General features: G+C 39.3%; 1 protein-coding gene across 14 annotated transcripts in view; it reads left to right on the forward strand.

The window, feature by feature from the left end:
- PEAK1 (pseudopodium enriched atypical kinase 1) overlaps positions 1-16,613 on the forward strand; it is a 331,862-nt gene that overhangs the window by 248,600 nt on the left and 66,649 nt on the right. The window lies entirely within an intron of this gene.

Below are 16,613 nucleotides of genomic sequence, written 5' to 3' on the forward strand. Positions count from 1 at the left end.
ATCAAAGCTAAGCTTTACTATTAATGCAGTTTTCTAGGTAAAGTTGCCTGTCATCTGAGAGTGGATGCTGTGCCCTTTTTCACATCCTCTGTGTTCAAGAAGCATCGTGTTTTCTTTTTTGCCCTAATGCAGAAATGGGTTTGTACGGTGTTGATCAATTGTGTGCTTCCCAATTTAGCAATTATTTTTCAGAGTGGTCTGAAAGTTGTCTTAGTCCACTTAGATTATTATAAATTTTTGCTGCTTCTCCATCCAGTCAGGGTTCTGATTTCTCTAACATGGTTCCATTTTAAAAAGGTGTTTGAACTGGAAATCATTGGCTTGATGTCTTGTCTTCTTGGGATTTGTCTAATCATCTCATAACACAAGATACTTAGCTTGCTTGCTGAACATTCTACCAAAATATTCTCTTATGTAAGGAATAAAGGAGAACCAAATTTCTAAAAATAGTAGAAATCTACCAAAAATTATTAAACCACAGTAATAGAATTTTCAAAAAATTACTGAGCCATTCATTGCCCAGAAATCTCTTGATGAAAATATTCCTGTTATTTTGGACACCTCATTATATCATTATATCTAAATTAATTAAATTCTGTTTGAATAATGAATTAATTCTGCCCCTCGTTTTTAGGCAGGAGCCTAGGGGAAGTAATAAAATAAAAATTGCCTTTGCCATTAGGGAGGCTTGTCTAGTCTGTAATTACAAATTTTGTTGTTTCTAAAAATGGTGTACCCTCCCATAAGAATTCTTCTGGATACTATTCTGATTTTAAGCAATAACTATTGCCAAACATCAGAAACAAGCAGTTTCTCAAAATTCTGTCTTCTAGGCTTACTTTGGCAGCTAAAATATATTGGCTTTAATTTTAAACATATTGCCCAAAAGTCACATTTTCTACCATAACCTCTAAATTCTACAAAGCTAATCCTATTTAGGCTTCTTTTCAGTTAGGTTTCCCTTCCAGTTGATTTTTTAACAAGCAAACATTTCCCTTATCATTTGTTACCATCTAGGGGAGGGAACTAACATTTGTTCATGCCTTAGTGCCTGCTGTGTACCAGATGACATATGTCTTGTAGCACTTCTTTGCAGTCCACATTTTGTCTATGCCTTGCTACCTCTTACCTAATCAGCCACTGAGTTTGCAGTGCCTTCAACAAATCAGAGACCAGAGTTTCTTAGTAAGTCTGGAGATGTGGAATTCTCTATTAGAAAACATTTAGAGTTGTAATAATTCACAATAATAAAGAATAGAAGAGTGATGAGTATGAGGAACTAAAAAAACAAATGGCTTCTAGGATTTCTCTCTCTTTCAAAAAGAGTACCCAGAAGCAATTTTGAGAACTACCAATAAATTGTACCTTTCTGTTCAGTGCTAACAATATATAAAGAAATTCAGACAACGGCAACCCTGTCTTGCAACATTTCCATGTGCACTATTTTATTCCCTCAGCTGGCAATGCTCAGGCCTTGGCTGCTTGACAGACAAATTGGGAAGGAAAGGAGTTAGATCAGGAGCCTCATTTGATCTGTCCCTTAGTCATTGTCTTTTTCAACAAATGACCTTGATGCATTTGTATAGTCTTCTCTTTAGTAGAAAAATGGTAGATCCGATATTTAGTTGGCTTTTGCTTACAAAGGTTAAATAGATTATAGAGGGATAGCAAGACTCACAGGCTGCTTCGCATGAAATATCGAGTGATCTAGAGGGAGACGCAAGAGTGATGGTATTGCTGCCGCACATAATTGCGGGAGACACTGGTGAGTGTCGCACAGTAAATCTGTACCTTCCGTGGGCTCTCATTTAAAGGGAGGCTTCCTCAGGATGGAGCGTCGGCAACACATGTCTAATAGGTGCATTCATTTTAATATGCTCATTCATTGAATAGGCCTGATTAATTAGTACATGTCACCATCTGGTACTTAGTGAGACTATTCATTTTTAAAATGTTGAAATTGCAGGGAATGGTGCACACCAATTAAAATCCTTTTAACTGGATTGTGTTGGTATAAAGTACACGTGTAGGAGGACTTCATTGGAATTCAGCATGCATCTAAGGGTGCACACATATCAGCCTGAAGTCAATTAGAACAAAGGAAGTCAAGAGAAGGGAAAATGAAAGTCAAGCTGTCCTTTTTCTGAATGTGTCTCCTCACATATTGGGCTTTCTCTTTTCGTTTTTCTATTCTTTCTCTTATTTGTTTTGATTGTCCTCCCACCTTTTGTTTATTTTCGATCCCCTTTATCTTTCACTCCCTGTTTTTTTTATCTTTTTTGTGTGCTCCCCACTTTTCTTATCTCCTCCCTACCCAGTCATCCTCTAGTCACACAGTAAAACAGGAGGGTTGGCTGTAATAACTTTATGTAATGATACAGTGACATCTTAACTCTGTGGCCTTAGAAAGGAGGAGTTCTAGTTGGCCAAATTTTCTGGATATCTGTGGGCTTGAACTCTTTAAACATTAAAATGTTTTTATTTAGAATAACCATTTGGTGTTTGTGTTACCTCAATTTTTTTTAATATACACTAAGATTTGGAGAGCTCTTTCCTCCTATCTTTTTCGTTATACAGATTTGCTTATAACAGGTGTTTATTTTATAATTAAATACACAAACTTTTTTTTCTCTCCCCTTCCCCCCCTCCCACCGCCAGTTGTCTGCTCTCTGTGTCCATTCCCTGTGTGTTCTTCTGTGACCACTTCTATCCTTATCAGCGGCACCGGGAATCTCTGTTTCTTTTTGTTGCATCATCTTGTTGTGTCAGCTCTCCATGTGTACGGCACCATTCCTGGGCAGGCTGCACTTTCTTTTGCACTGGGTGGCTCTCCTTACAGGGCGCACTCCTTGCGCATGGGGCTCCCCTATGCAGGGGACACTGCTGCGTGGTAGGGCACTCCCCACGTGCATCAGCGCCGCACATGGGCCAGCTCCATATGGGTCAAGGAGGCCCGGGGTTGGAACCACGGACCTCCCATGTGGTAGGCAGACGCCCTATCCATTGGGCCAAGTCTGCTTCCCAAAAATACTTAAACTTTTAAATAGTAAAACCATTTGTGTGACAGTCTTTCAAAATACATTTCACACTTTTCTTTTGAAACACAGGGCACTGATAATTTAACGTTTTCTTTATGTCTTGCTATGCTTAGTGTCAACATCAGTCACAGTACTATTCTAGAATATGGTGATGCCCTTAGTACAGGACTGTTTGCCCTATACCAAAATGCTTTTTGAGTTCTTAAATTTACTTTTTGTGTTTTTCTTCCTCCATTTTTGCTGTCAGGTAGTTACTTCTTACTTGCCACTTCTGCCTAAGTATTTCTTCCCCCTTCTAATTTATTTTGGTCTGTGAAACCAGATAATAAAGCATCATTTATTTATTTGTTCAAGAATATAAAAATAAGTGAGACATGTCTCCTGTGTTCAAGGAACTAAGACTAGTAAGAGAAAGAGAGAGGGAGTTGTATACAAATAGCCATATATGCCTTGTGATGGGAATTTTGAGGATGGAGCAATTATTTTAGGAGGATCATTTGGAGAGACTTTACCGGGGAGTTGGAGGCGGGGAAGGTCTATAGAAATTTAAACAAATACATGGGTGGGCATGTAGGAGATGATGCTTTTTCAAAAAAATGGTAAGATAGTGTCAGACCACAAAGAGTATAGCATTTCATTCTAAGGAGTTCAAGTGTATTACAAAGGCAACTGAGAACCACTAATGGTTTTATGAAAAGGTAAATAAAGTGAAAGCTCTGTATTGTAGATGAATTAGAAGACAAGATACTATCCCAGGCTTCAGACAAAGTTTTGAAATTCTGGACTCGAGTTTTTGGCTAGGAGGACACAAAGGAAGGGCAGATTGGAGAGCAGGACCTGGCAGTTGATTGGCTATAGCTTGAGAAGGACAAGGAGGAGTCAAAGTTGATCTAGGCTTTTCTAGCCTGAATGCCTACCAGTGCTGTGATACCATTATTGTTATGGCACCCAGGAGAAGATGGAGCATATTTTAGAGGAAAGATCATTAATTCTTTATGGCAAGATCAAATAGGCAGTTGAAAGTTGAAGTCTTTAATATTATTGTCTAAGTGGATTCATAGTAAAGTGGTTAAGAGATGTACAAATAGAAGGGAGCATGAGAGACAGCTGATCGTTTTATCAAATTAGAGCATTCACCTTTGTTTCTGTACAAACAATATCAACACAACTGATTTAAGCTGATCAAATTAAATTTGTGTATAAAACAAGAGTAACGAGTCTACAAATGAGACCCTAAGGGACTCTCCTACTTTGTATCCTGAGTAGATAATCTTGCCAGGTCACTGTTTTCAGAGAGAAGAGTTGTTTCTTATTAAATATGAGAAGTAGTTTTAATTGACGTTATTAAGGGCTCTTGAGTTCATTTCTCCTGTTGTTTGAGTAATTCAAAATGTCTTTTTAACTCAAAATGCATTTATATAATATTTTAAATAGGTTGTAAATCTTGGAAAAGACTAAAGAGCATGTTTGTTGCATTAAATATATCTCTGTTGTGTGTGTGTGTACAACTTGATCTGTGTGCAGAAAAAATACATGGAAGAATATTTAGTGATTTTTTAAATATTTTTATTTTCTGCTTGCTTTTGTAATATAAAGAATTATTTTTCAATTTTGAAAGAAAAATAAGGAATGTGAGGCCTGGAGTTTAAGTAACTTCTATAAAGTTCCATATTTAATTAGAATTGGCCTTGAGTGTTCATACATGTGCCTCTGACGGTTTTAATAATTGCGTTGTTATGATAGAAATGGACATACTGCCTAATACTCTGGCAGAGACAAGGGCCAGGTATCCATCTTCAGAAATGGATGACATCCTCCCTGTCAGTACCCAATGAAAGGCATTTGTTCTCTGTAATATTCCAGTGGTAGAGACCACAGGCAGATACCTTCACTGATGAGGAGAATGAAGACATACTTTTGTTGGGTAATTTAGTTTTTCCTCTATAGGACTATGGTCCCCATGTAAACTAAAATCCAGTAATGTCACAGAGTCCAAGTTTCTGGTGTTTTCTTGATAAGAGCTCTGTGGAAACCTATTAGCATGTTCTTATGTCCATCTGGAGTACATGAATCCTCTGTCCATAGTGCCTAACTATGTGCTCCAGCATTGGCCCCATCATTTCAGTTACTCAGCCCACGTTTTATGTTTTAGCCTTTATTCTGTAGTAAAATAGAGAAAGATAACTAAAAAATTGTCACTTTACCTTGTCCTTTACCTCCCCCATCTACTTCAGCATCCTGCGTTCTTTATATTACTCTCACCAAATCCTTTACACTGAAAATTGAGTCAAATTAATATAAGAAAATAGAAATAAATGTTTCTAAATGGGAAGAATTTCAATCACTCTGTTTTAGGATATATTTGAAATGTTCTTTCAAACATCAGTTTTCTCATTATTCCCTACAATTAAAGTAGTGTGAGTGGTAGTCATTTGATTAACAAGACTTCTATATGCTGCTGGGGAAATCATCTGACTTTTGATGTAAACTCTACATTGTAGAGAGACCCTAGGGTCGTCTTCAGTCCCTGTCCCTCTTCCCCAGTGTCCCAGTGGTTGATAAGTGTTGTCCATTTGGCCTCTCAAAGTGGCGTCTGCTCTTTCATTCCCTCTGCATTAGTTTGGGGCCTTATGTGGTCTAGTATTGTAAAAGTTGAACCAGCCACAGTGCCTCCAACCTTAACTCCTACCAATGCTACCAATGTATCCTCTTCATGTCCACCAGAATTCTTAAAGCACAGGTAGTATCATGTTACCCTCCTGCTTAACAACTCCTTCCTGATAAAATTTGGCAGCATCTCTCAGATGCAAAACATAAATCCAAAATGAGATGCTAATTTTCTTTGCAAGTCTGTTGTTCAGAACTTGTTGTTCAGAAGAAACATTTCCCTTCTAGAAACAATGTTAGAAGTAGGTAAGATTACAAGCCTGTTGAAACCTTGAATTTAATTATCCATGGTAATTGAAGCCTAAACAGCATAGTTAACAGTTTTTCCATAGAAATAGTATTCCAAGTTCCCATTTGATAAGTTAAGACAGGGTGTGGATATGTGTGCAGGGGATTGGAAAGGATCACGCTTTCAGTCTTCCACTGGAATGAAGGAAGAGCTAATACTCATTAAGTGCTTACTATGAGTTAGCCTCTGTCTTAGACACTTTATATATTTTCTCTGATTTCATTTTCATATCAGCTCTGTGAGGTAGATACTTACTACACTTCTTCTACATACGCTTAGCAAAATAAGAGGAATGCATACCTGACTACAGAGAATATTGTTGCTAAGCACTACTTTTCTTTTTTCTTTCTTTATCACCCGCACCCTTGTTTGCACTCACTGTCTCCTCTTTGTGTTTATTCACTGTGTGTTCTTTTCCATGTCTGCTGTTTTCTTCTCTCTCTCTTTAGGAGGGACTGGGAAACGATCCTGGCACCTCCAGTGTGAGAGAGAGGCACTCAATTGCTTGAGCCATCTCAGCTCCCTGGTCTCCTGCATCTCTCACTGTCTCTCCTCTGTTTCTCCCTTTGTTGCTTCATCTTGCTGCGTCAGTTTTCTGCAGCATGGGCCACCGGCTCTCTACTGCACAGGCCCACTTTCCGTTACCAGGAGGCCCCAAGAATTGAACGCAGGGCATCCCATATGGTAGACAGGAGCCCAGTTGTTTGAGCCACATCTGCTTCCAGCACTACTTTTCAAACTTGATTATTTTTTGGACCCTTTTAATTAAAATAAGTGTAGTCTCTCAGTGCTGACTTACATTATTATTGTCATTTTATTTATATATGGACAAACATAAAATTAGATACAAATTCCTATGCTTATAACTCTCATTTAGTCATAAACCAAAACAAAGAAAGTTAAGTACAGAAAAAAGTCCTACAAAATTAATGAAATGCAAATTAACATTGATTTAATACAATAGGTGATGTTTTGCTAAAACTAAATTGGAGTTCACAACCTGAGTAGGGAGCTGCCTGCACCCCAAAAGTTCCTTTGCAGCTTTCATTACCCTTGACTTTCTTCATCTGCCACTTTTCTTTTTAGGATGTGGAAAATCCAAGGTTGGTTCAATGCACAGTGACTGCACCATGCTGCCATTTTGGTTTTCAATTGGTGGGAATGCATCATTTACATATTAAGCAAGACACCTTCTTTTCTCATTATTCCTGGTTATTAAAGTAGGGTGCTTGGTGCCAGCTCAGATTAGAAACCCAAATGGATATGTAGACTTGGAAATCATGCTGCTGTGCTTATTGATAAGTAACCATTGTGATGATCCAGCATATGTTTATATTAATGTATTTTAGATTTAAACTTTGCATCCACTTCAGTATTAAAGTTCTTTTGGAGAATTCAGAGACCCTCAAAAATACATCCTGGATCCCAGTGTGAGAGATTGTTTTGTTTTGTTTTTTTAGATTTTTTATTTTATTTACTCCTCTCCCCCTCCCCACCCCCACCCCAGTTGTCTGCTTTCTGTGTCCACTTGTATTATCCTGTGGCACTGGGAAACTGCGCCTCTTTTTTCTTGCATCATCTTGCTGTGTCAGCTCTCCATGTGTGCAGCGCCACTCCTGGGCAGGCTGAGCTTTTTTCACACAGGGCAGCTCTCCTTTATGGAGCACACTCCTTGCACATCAGGGACTCCTACATAGGGACACCCCTGCATGGCACAGCACTCCTTGCACTTGGCAGCAGCACTGTGTGTGGGCCAGCTCACCACACAGGTCAGGAGGCCCTGGGGATCAAACCCTGGACCCTCCATATGATAGACGGATGCTCTATCAATTGAGCCATGTCCACTTCCCCAAGAGAGATTCTGTTCTGATTAATTTTTAAGCCATTATTTTTTTTAAAGCCATTATAAAAATAATTCTTATCTATTTATTAGAAGTCCTCCAAGTACCTCCACCAGGAAGGAATTTTATGCTAGTTTATATGGTATCTCTGAAAGCAATAAATCTTTATTTCTTTAAAGTATATTATAACTCAGACTTTTGTTAATTTAGAAATACCTTTCCCCTTTAAAAATTTAAATTATAAATGTTTTATGATTTGTATGGTTCACTTTTCTCTGTAGCGGAGGAAAGTAAAAATTTTTTGGCTGGGAAAAATAATACCTCCTACTAAAGATACAACTCACACAAAACAATAGAGCCTCCAAAAATAGTGAAGAGTGGTAACAAATGACTATTGCTTTATGTCCTCTGATTATGTTGCTGTAAATACTCAAATAGAATTTTTCTCAGAATAATCAGCTGTTTTCTCATTTCTCTTCCCTTACCAATTTTCTTTTCTCCATCTTGCTTTTCTTTTTCTTACCTTTGAATCTTACACCATACTTATTTCCCCTCTTTCTTGTTCCCTTCCTTTAAGCCAGAGATCGTTTGTCTTCTCACATTTCGGTTGGCTACAGCTCCCCTAATTTATCACATGTCGATCACCTGTGACTCCCCTAATTTTGCCTGTAGTTCAGATTTCTTCATTTGACAGTTGGCCTGTTGGTTGGGGGTGATGGAGAAAAGGAACACAAAAAGGCAACTTGTAACAGCATCTCACCACTACCCTCAGCTAACCACTTCAGCGCCCACCCCTCCTCTGACTTCCCCAAAAAAGGGTGGCTCCTGACTCAAGATGGGCTGGACTGAAGATCAAACTGACTTGGTTTCAGAATATTTACTCCCTCAACACTCTAAGGTCTGTGCTACTAAGAGAAAAGACAAAAAAGCACAAGAAACATACTCTGGAGCAGCCCAGCTGTTAGTTTACTCCTGGCTTATTCTGCAGTGAGCACATGGACCACACCTGCCTCAGAGCTAAGCTAGGGAAGGTGTGGGTGTGCCTACTTCTTATACTTCTTTCATCACAGTGGAATTCCACTGTGGCAGGCATTGGTGCTGCTGCTGCTGCTGCCACTGCCACGTAGGCCACCTTTCAGGTACCACCAGGCTTCTATCTACAGCAACCTCCAGATGCCATGGATGGCTGAGCCCTCCCATTTATGCATGCATGCAGGCCTTCATCCATTCTGGCTCTGACCTTTTACTAGCTACATGACTGTGGACAAGTCTGTTTCTTCATCTGTAAAGTGGGGTTAATAATAGTATGTACACCATAAGGGTTTTGTGAGAATTAGAAGAGTTATCATGGGTAAAGTGCTTCACATAATGCCTAGCATGTGGTAATAAACATTAGCTAAAATTATTATTTAGCAGTCATTTAGTTATTATCTAATATGTTCCAAGCAATCCAAGAGATATAAAGATGAAAAAGACACAGCCTTGCCTTCTAGGGATTTAGGTAATTAGAATAAAATGTGCTACTGTAATAAAGGTATTTAGGGAGTCAGGAAACCTTCATCACAGAGGTAAAATTTGAACAGGGTCTTGAAGGATAAGTAGGGTATTGCAAAATGGAACATCATTAGGGAGGAAACAGCTTACAAACAGAATAAAACTGTCAAAGACTTGGAGTCCTTGGCTGTTTTTAGGTAATTTTGTCACCTCCTCTCCAGTGTTTACCTTCTTAAGTGGGCGTCTGAGGTAGGTACAGGGAATATTTTAGAACTTAACAATCTTATAATTTACTAGTTATTAACAAGTTGATTATAATAATGAATGGTTCATCAAAGAGTTTGAAAAATGTGAACTTAGCAACGGTGCATTTGCTAATGCACAGTTTTTATCCTGTGATGACTATCATGTAACAAGATCAGCAAATTGTTAGAAAAAGTTGTGGTTAGAGCAGTTGAAAATGTGTGGACTTCCTCCTTTCAAGAGAGCTTTACCATGGCCTTTTTCTCCACATCAATGCTACAGTTTCTTCCATTAGAGGGCAGGGAGAGGGAAGAAGAGATGTAATGTTGGGGGCATTTTTGGGACTTGGAGTTGTCCTAAATGATATTTCAGGGACAGATGCTGGACATTATATGTTCTGCCATAACCCACTGAATGTACTGAAAGAGTGTGTAAACTACAATGTGAACTATAATCCATGCAGTGCAGTGGATGTGCCACAATGATAAAGGAGATTGTTGATATGGGAAGAGTGAGGGGGGGAATGTGGGAACCTCTTATATTTTTTAATGTCACATTTTTTGTGATCTCTATATCTCCAAAAAATGCAATTAAAAAAAAAGAAAAAAGAGCTTTAGTTAAGTTTTCAAAATTAAGCAGGTTTTATCTATAAAGGGAACTCATGTTTTAAGGTATTTCTAATTCTTGGGCTAGCAAAGAACTGTTTTTTGTTTTGTTTTGTTTGTTTTTTTGTCAGATCTCTAGGAAGGTACCTTTTACTCATGGAATTTCCATTTGTGCACCAAAGTAAAGCTGTATTTTATCTTCTACAAAACCTCTTCCTGCAGCTTTGCTTTCACTTCCTCTCCCCACCCTGTTAGTCATTTACTGAAGGGTTTGGCAGCTGGTGAGGTGTGAGGTCAGCATTTTTCACGTGGAAGGAATGGTTGGGAACAGTGACGTGGGGATACTTGTCACATTTTCCTTTCTTTTTTATATGTGACCTACATGTTCCATTACAAAAGCCAAACGAGAACTTTCGCTTGTAAATTTGACTAGCTTTTTAGAGATGGACTAATTTCTGGGATGATACTAAGGCAATAGTTCCTCAGAAAGAGTGTCCTTAAAAGCCTTTGTGCAGCATTAAGGATTCTTGATTCCTGCCTCTGCCTCGGTGGTAGTGTGACAGATTTTATGGAGAGAGATTCTGGCCTTCAGGAGTCAAAGGACTGAGGAAGGAGCTTAGTAGGCCATTTCCCATCTTCTTTTATTATTCAGTATCTTCAAGTAGCAGGACTGTGAGCCAGAAGACAGGGCTCCTGAGTCCTCATGGTGGCGACCCAGATTCTCCTTTGATGTTTTTAGGAAATGCTTTATATAATGGTGTTCAGTATACCACCTACACACTCTTCCCCCTCTTCAGTGACTTGGGAATTGCATCCAACTTGAGGAACTAGCTCTTTGCTGACCTGTTAATTCCAAGATTGAAATCTAGTATGGATTTGGTTATTTTCTTTCAAATCTGCTTGAAACTATTGGATTGGAATCAAACTAATTATTGCAGAAGAGAGTTAAAAAAAAAACACAACAGATTCTTAAAATGTTGTCATGATTTGAAGTGAAATAGACTACTCTTTTTTTTTTTTTTTTTTTTTAAAGATTTATTTATTTATTTAATTCCCCCCCCTCCCCTGGTTGTCTGTTCTTGGTGTCTATTTGCTGCGTCTTGTTGCTTTGTCCGCTTCTGTTGTCGTCAGCGGCACGGGAAGTGTGGGCGGCGCCATTCCTCGGCAGGCTGCTCTTTCTTTTCGCGCTGGGCGGCTTTCCTCATGGGCGCACTCCTTGCGCGTGGGGCTCCCCCACGCGGGGGACACCCTTGCGTGGCACGGCACTCCTTGCGCGCATCAGCACTACGCATGGCCAGCTCCACACGGGTCAAGGAGGCCCGGGGTTTGAACCGCGGACCTCCCATATGGTAGACGGACGCCCTAACCACTGGGCCAAAGTCCGTTTCCCTAGGCTACTCTTTTTTTTTTTTTTTAATTTTTTTATTTTTTATTGACTTTGTAATAATATTACATTAAAAATATATATGTGAGGTCCCATTCAACCCCATCCCCTCACCCCCCCCCTCCCCCCCCCAACAACACTCGTTCCCATCATCATGACACATCCATTGGATTTGGTAAGTACATCTTTGGGCACCTCTGCACCTCATATACATTGGTTCACATCATAGCCCATACTCTCCTCCATTCCATCCAGTGGGCCCTGTGAGGATTTACAATGTCCGGTGATTGCCTCTGAAGTACCATCCAGGGCAGCTCCATGTCCCAAAGACGCCTCCACCTCTCATCTCTTCCTGCCTTTCCCCATACCCTTCGTCCACTATGTCCACTTTTCCCAATCCAATGCCACCTCTTCTATGTGGACATTGGATTGGTTGTGTCCATTGCACCTCTATGTCAAGAGGGGGGTCAGATTCCACCTGGATGCTGGATGCAATCCTCCCATTTTCAGTTGTAATCACTCTAGGCTCCATGGTGTGGTGGTTGTCCTTCTTCAACTCCATCTTAGCTGAGTGTGGTAAGTCCAATAAATCAGATTGTAGGTGCTGGAGTCTGTTGAGGCTCAGGATCTGGTATCACATTATCAGTCCAGAGATTCAGATCCCCTAAATATATCTTAAACCCCAACATTAACTGCACCTCCAGCACATTGGCATGAAAGTCTTATGAAGGGAGATCCCATCTGAGTCCAGATTCATCACACATAAACACCATTTCCAAAGAGGGGCCATCTGCCCTGGTAGTTAACCCCATCGGCCATGACCATAACTCCCATGGGTCTCTTTAACCCTCAAAGGAACCAATATCTGGGGGTTGTATCTGCTTTATCTGTCTCTCTGACTCTGCTCAGTTGTGCATGAGGGCAAACCTTCTGCCAGCCTCCAGACTCTTTTTTAGAAACTCGTAGCCATATAAACTCATTTCTCCTTTCCATTTCCCCCTTACTTTAGGTCAAACAGCATTTTAAAGTCATGGTATTTTATGTAGACATGGATATTCTGCTGATCCGCATTGAACCTTCCGTATAAGGTCATTTTCCAGTTGCATCATCAGTTGGTAGTTGATAGTGGTCCCTCGTTGCCAGGGAGGCTCATCCCCGGGTGTCATGTCCCACGCTGGGGGGAAGGCATTGCATTTACATGCTGAGTTTGGCTTGGAGACTGGCCACATTTGAGTAACATGAAGGCTGACAGGAGGAAATTCCCAGGCACAAAGTTGCTCTAGGCTCCCTAGGCTACTCTTGAATAGCTTCATCTGTATAGCCTGAGGGACTTTGGTCCTGAAAACTGTCAAATATGAATAGGATTTTAGACCATGGAATCCTGGCTAGCTTCTAGGGACTGCATCAGCCATTAAACTCTTTCATCGACCATTTCATCTGCAGGATTTGCTTTGAGATTATAAAGAATGTGGAGGCAAATGAGCTTTTCTTATCAAGCATTTCTTTTGGGTGCTCCATATCAGACCTGTTCTGGCAGATAAGTAGAAGACACCAGCGTAGACTGTCATATTTCTTTGTTTTAAGTGCCTCAGGAGGCACATTTCTTATTTCCCAAGCATAACTTTGGTGACTAGAGTTTCCCATTTTGGGGGTGTCAGTTTTGCACAGGGAAAGCTGCTAGTTATTGATTGCCTTAGAAGTCAGTTCACAAAGGCAGTAAAACCCAAGGTTTGCTCTTTGGACAAAGCTGTATCTGGCATGGCTTATCTCCTTAAACCCTGTTATAAGTTAAAAAGTTTTGATGGTGTCTTTAAGTGCACATCTTTGTCTCCAAACAGAATTAGTGTTTAAAATAAAACTCTCATAGTTAAAGTTTTTTGGCTTAGACAGCAGCTCCACCTGGTGCTTGCTAAAGGTGTTAGCTTGGTTCTCATCTCTTAGTTTTATAGCCGCATGAATACAGATAAACACAGAACTTATAAAAGATTATTTTATAAGGGCTCAATTTTATTGATGGGTTTCTACTGCACATAGCATTGACATAAGCTAATTGTGTTTCTGGTGATTATGTGGCTATTCCATTGATAATGTAGTAACTGCTTATCAGCTCAACAGTTAACCAACTTACTTGGGTTTAAAGTAGGGGAATTCTTCATACTACATATCACTACATATCTGGAAAAAGAAACTGTACTATACTACTTACAAAGTGAAAATTTAATTCTTCTGCGGGCTGGGTGTAAGTTGGTTAACAAGATATTAAGCCAGATGTTGGGCCAAGATGCCTTATTCTTTTGTATTCAATGTCACAAAGTACTAAATTCACATGGTATACTAAAAAAAAGTTCTTACTGGTGACTGATAGGAAGTGCCCCAAACTGTTAATAGTAGTTAGTACTGAACAGTAGGATTACATGATTTCTATACTCTTTATGCATTTCTGAATTCTCACAGTGAATATATATTACTTATATAACAAAAGAAAATAATAATTTTAAAACAACTGCATTGTAGTTAGATACAGCCTTGGGTCCCAGTTCTGGTTCTTTTTATTTTAACCATTCTAATCGATATGTCGTGGTAGCTTATGGTAAATAGTTTTAAGTAGTTTTGTTGTTGATTTTAGCATTTTAGAAATTTAAATCTGATTTACATTTCCATAATGACTAGCAATACTTAGCGTCTCATCATATTTTTATATGTAATTCATATATCTTTGGGGAAGTAGCTGTTCAAATCTTTAGCCAATTTTTAAATTTGTTGAGTTTTGAGAGTTATCTGTATATTCTGGATACAAGTCCTCCAAATGATCTCCAGTAAAGAATGAACTTAGACTTTAAGTCATGTCATTGTGCTCTCTGACGTCCTTGGTCTTTAAGTCTTTTGCTAAAGCAGAGTGCTTTACAAGTATTGTTTACAAGGGGCTTAGCTTTGTATATATTATAAAATATTCCTTAGAATATTCCTTAGATATGTACTGAAACTTGGCAAAAAGGCTGGAATTCTGACCAAACCAAAGATAATGGCACTGTCATTGCACAATGAATGAAGCTAAACTTTCCAGCCACTAAGATAGTTCTTACATGCCTTCTGCCAATTTATTATAATACTCAAAGTAGAAATCTAAGTCTCTAGTGGCATTCTGGGGAAGATGTGCAGCTAAGTGCCTAAGATGAAAGAGATACAACCACAAGAGTCTATTTTTAATAAACCTTAAAACCAGCACCTTTAATCAATCAATGTTTATTCAACTCCTTATGCTAGACATCTAGAGATGGATAAGATATAACCTGTGCCTTAAAAGAGCTCAAAAAGAGAAAAAAAGGTACTCATTTATGGAGGTATGTCTTGGGATTTGGAATAGGAGAAATAAGTAGGCCAGTAGGATTTAGAATATAATAAGAATATTTGATTTTTAAGACATGAGGTTAGAAGAGAGGCAAAGATCATACCATAAAAAACTAAGGGGCTTGAATTTCCTCCTGTACTCAAAGTTTCCTATACTTCACTGCACATAGAATTACTTGGAGAGTTTGTTAAAATGCAGATTCCTGCACCCTTCTCTGCAGAGACTGACTAGGTAGGTCTAGGGTGGGTCCCCAGATGGTTCTTAATTAGTTAGCTATCCCCAGTCTGTACACCGGCATTTGAGAGCCAGTGCGTTAGGTGAGACTGAGCCATAGAATAGTTTTTAAGCTAGGATTTTATAGTTTTCTGTAAATAGTTTTAAGTAGTTTTGTTGTTGATTTTAGCATTTTAGAAATTTAAATCTGATAGTGGTATACAACAGTGGGCCCATCTTTTCATTAAGTTGCAAATTTTAATTCAGTAGGTCCCAGGTAAGGATGATGATACTGGTCAGAGGACAACACTTCAAGTAACAAAGGTGTAGAGGATGGATTGGAATGGGCGAGACTACAGGCTTGGAGATCACTTAGCCTATTGCAGTAATCTAGGCAAAATATGGTGAATATCTGAACTACTGGCAGTGTCTGACAATGCAGGATTGGGTTCCAGAGAAATGCAGGAGATAAAATTGACAAGCCTTGAAAAGGTTTTGATAATGCATGGTGATAATGGTAGCACATTATAAAAAATAATGCCATTGAATTATAATTATACACTTTAAAACGGTAAATTTTATGATACATTCATGTTATTACAATTTAAAGAAATTTTTATTGCCAAAACTACCTTAGGAAAATAGTAAAATGCATAGTTGGAAGTGGAGACAATGGTATCCAGAATGTTCTTAAAGTTGATGCTTACTCGTCTAGGTGGATTGTAGTGATATTAACTGAAATATAGGGTAAAGAAAGAAGATGATGACCTGGGTTTGGAGGAAGACTTTATTAAAGGATAAAAGTTACCTGGAATTGAGAAAAGGAGTAGCCACAGGTTTGAGTTTGAGAAGTGTGTCAAATACCTAAAATTTTTTTTTCTTCCCCCTTCCGCATCTCCCACCGCCCCCCCCACCCCCACCCAGTTGTCTGCTCTCTGTGTCCATTCAATTTGTGTTCTTCTGTGTCCACGTGTATTCTTGTCAGTGGCATCTGGAATCTGTGTCTCTTTTTTGTTGGGTCACCTTGCTGCGTCAGCTCTCTGTGTGTGTGGCCCCACTCCTGGGCAGGCTGCACTTTTTCGTGCTGGGCAGCTCTCCTTACAGGGTGCACTCCTTGCACATGGGGCTCCCCTACGCAGGGGACAACCCCTACGTGGCACAGCACTCCTTGGGTACATCAGCACTGTACGTGGGCCAGCTCATCACACAGGTCAGGAGGCCCTGGGTTTGAACCTTGGACCTCCCATGTGGTAGGCAGACGCCCTAAACGTTGGGCCAAATCCACTTCCCTTTATCTAAAATTTAAAGGGTGATCAGAAAAAGAGAAATCCACAGTGAACTAAGAAGTGTCAGAGAGATTGGTGGATAACAGAAGGAACAGTATCAAAGGCATTCCCAGGAGGAGAAAGTCAGCAGTATCATTGTCACAGAGACATCAAGTGAAAGAAATATATGATTCAATAATAGTGTATGAAATTATTGTTAAAATG

The sequence above is a fragment of the Dasypus novemcinctus genome, chromosome 3 (genome assembly GCF_030445035.2).
Source record: "Dasypus novemcinctus isolate mDasNov1 chromosome 3, mDasNov1.1.hap2, whole genome shotgun sequence".
NCBI classification, from domain to species: Eukaryota; Metazoa; Chordata; class Mammalia; order Cingulata; family Dasypodidae; genus Dasypus; species Dasypus novemcinctus.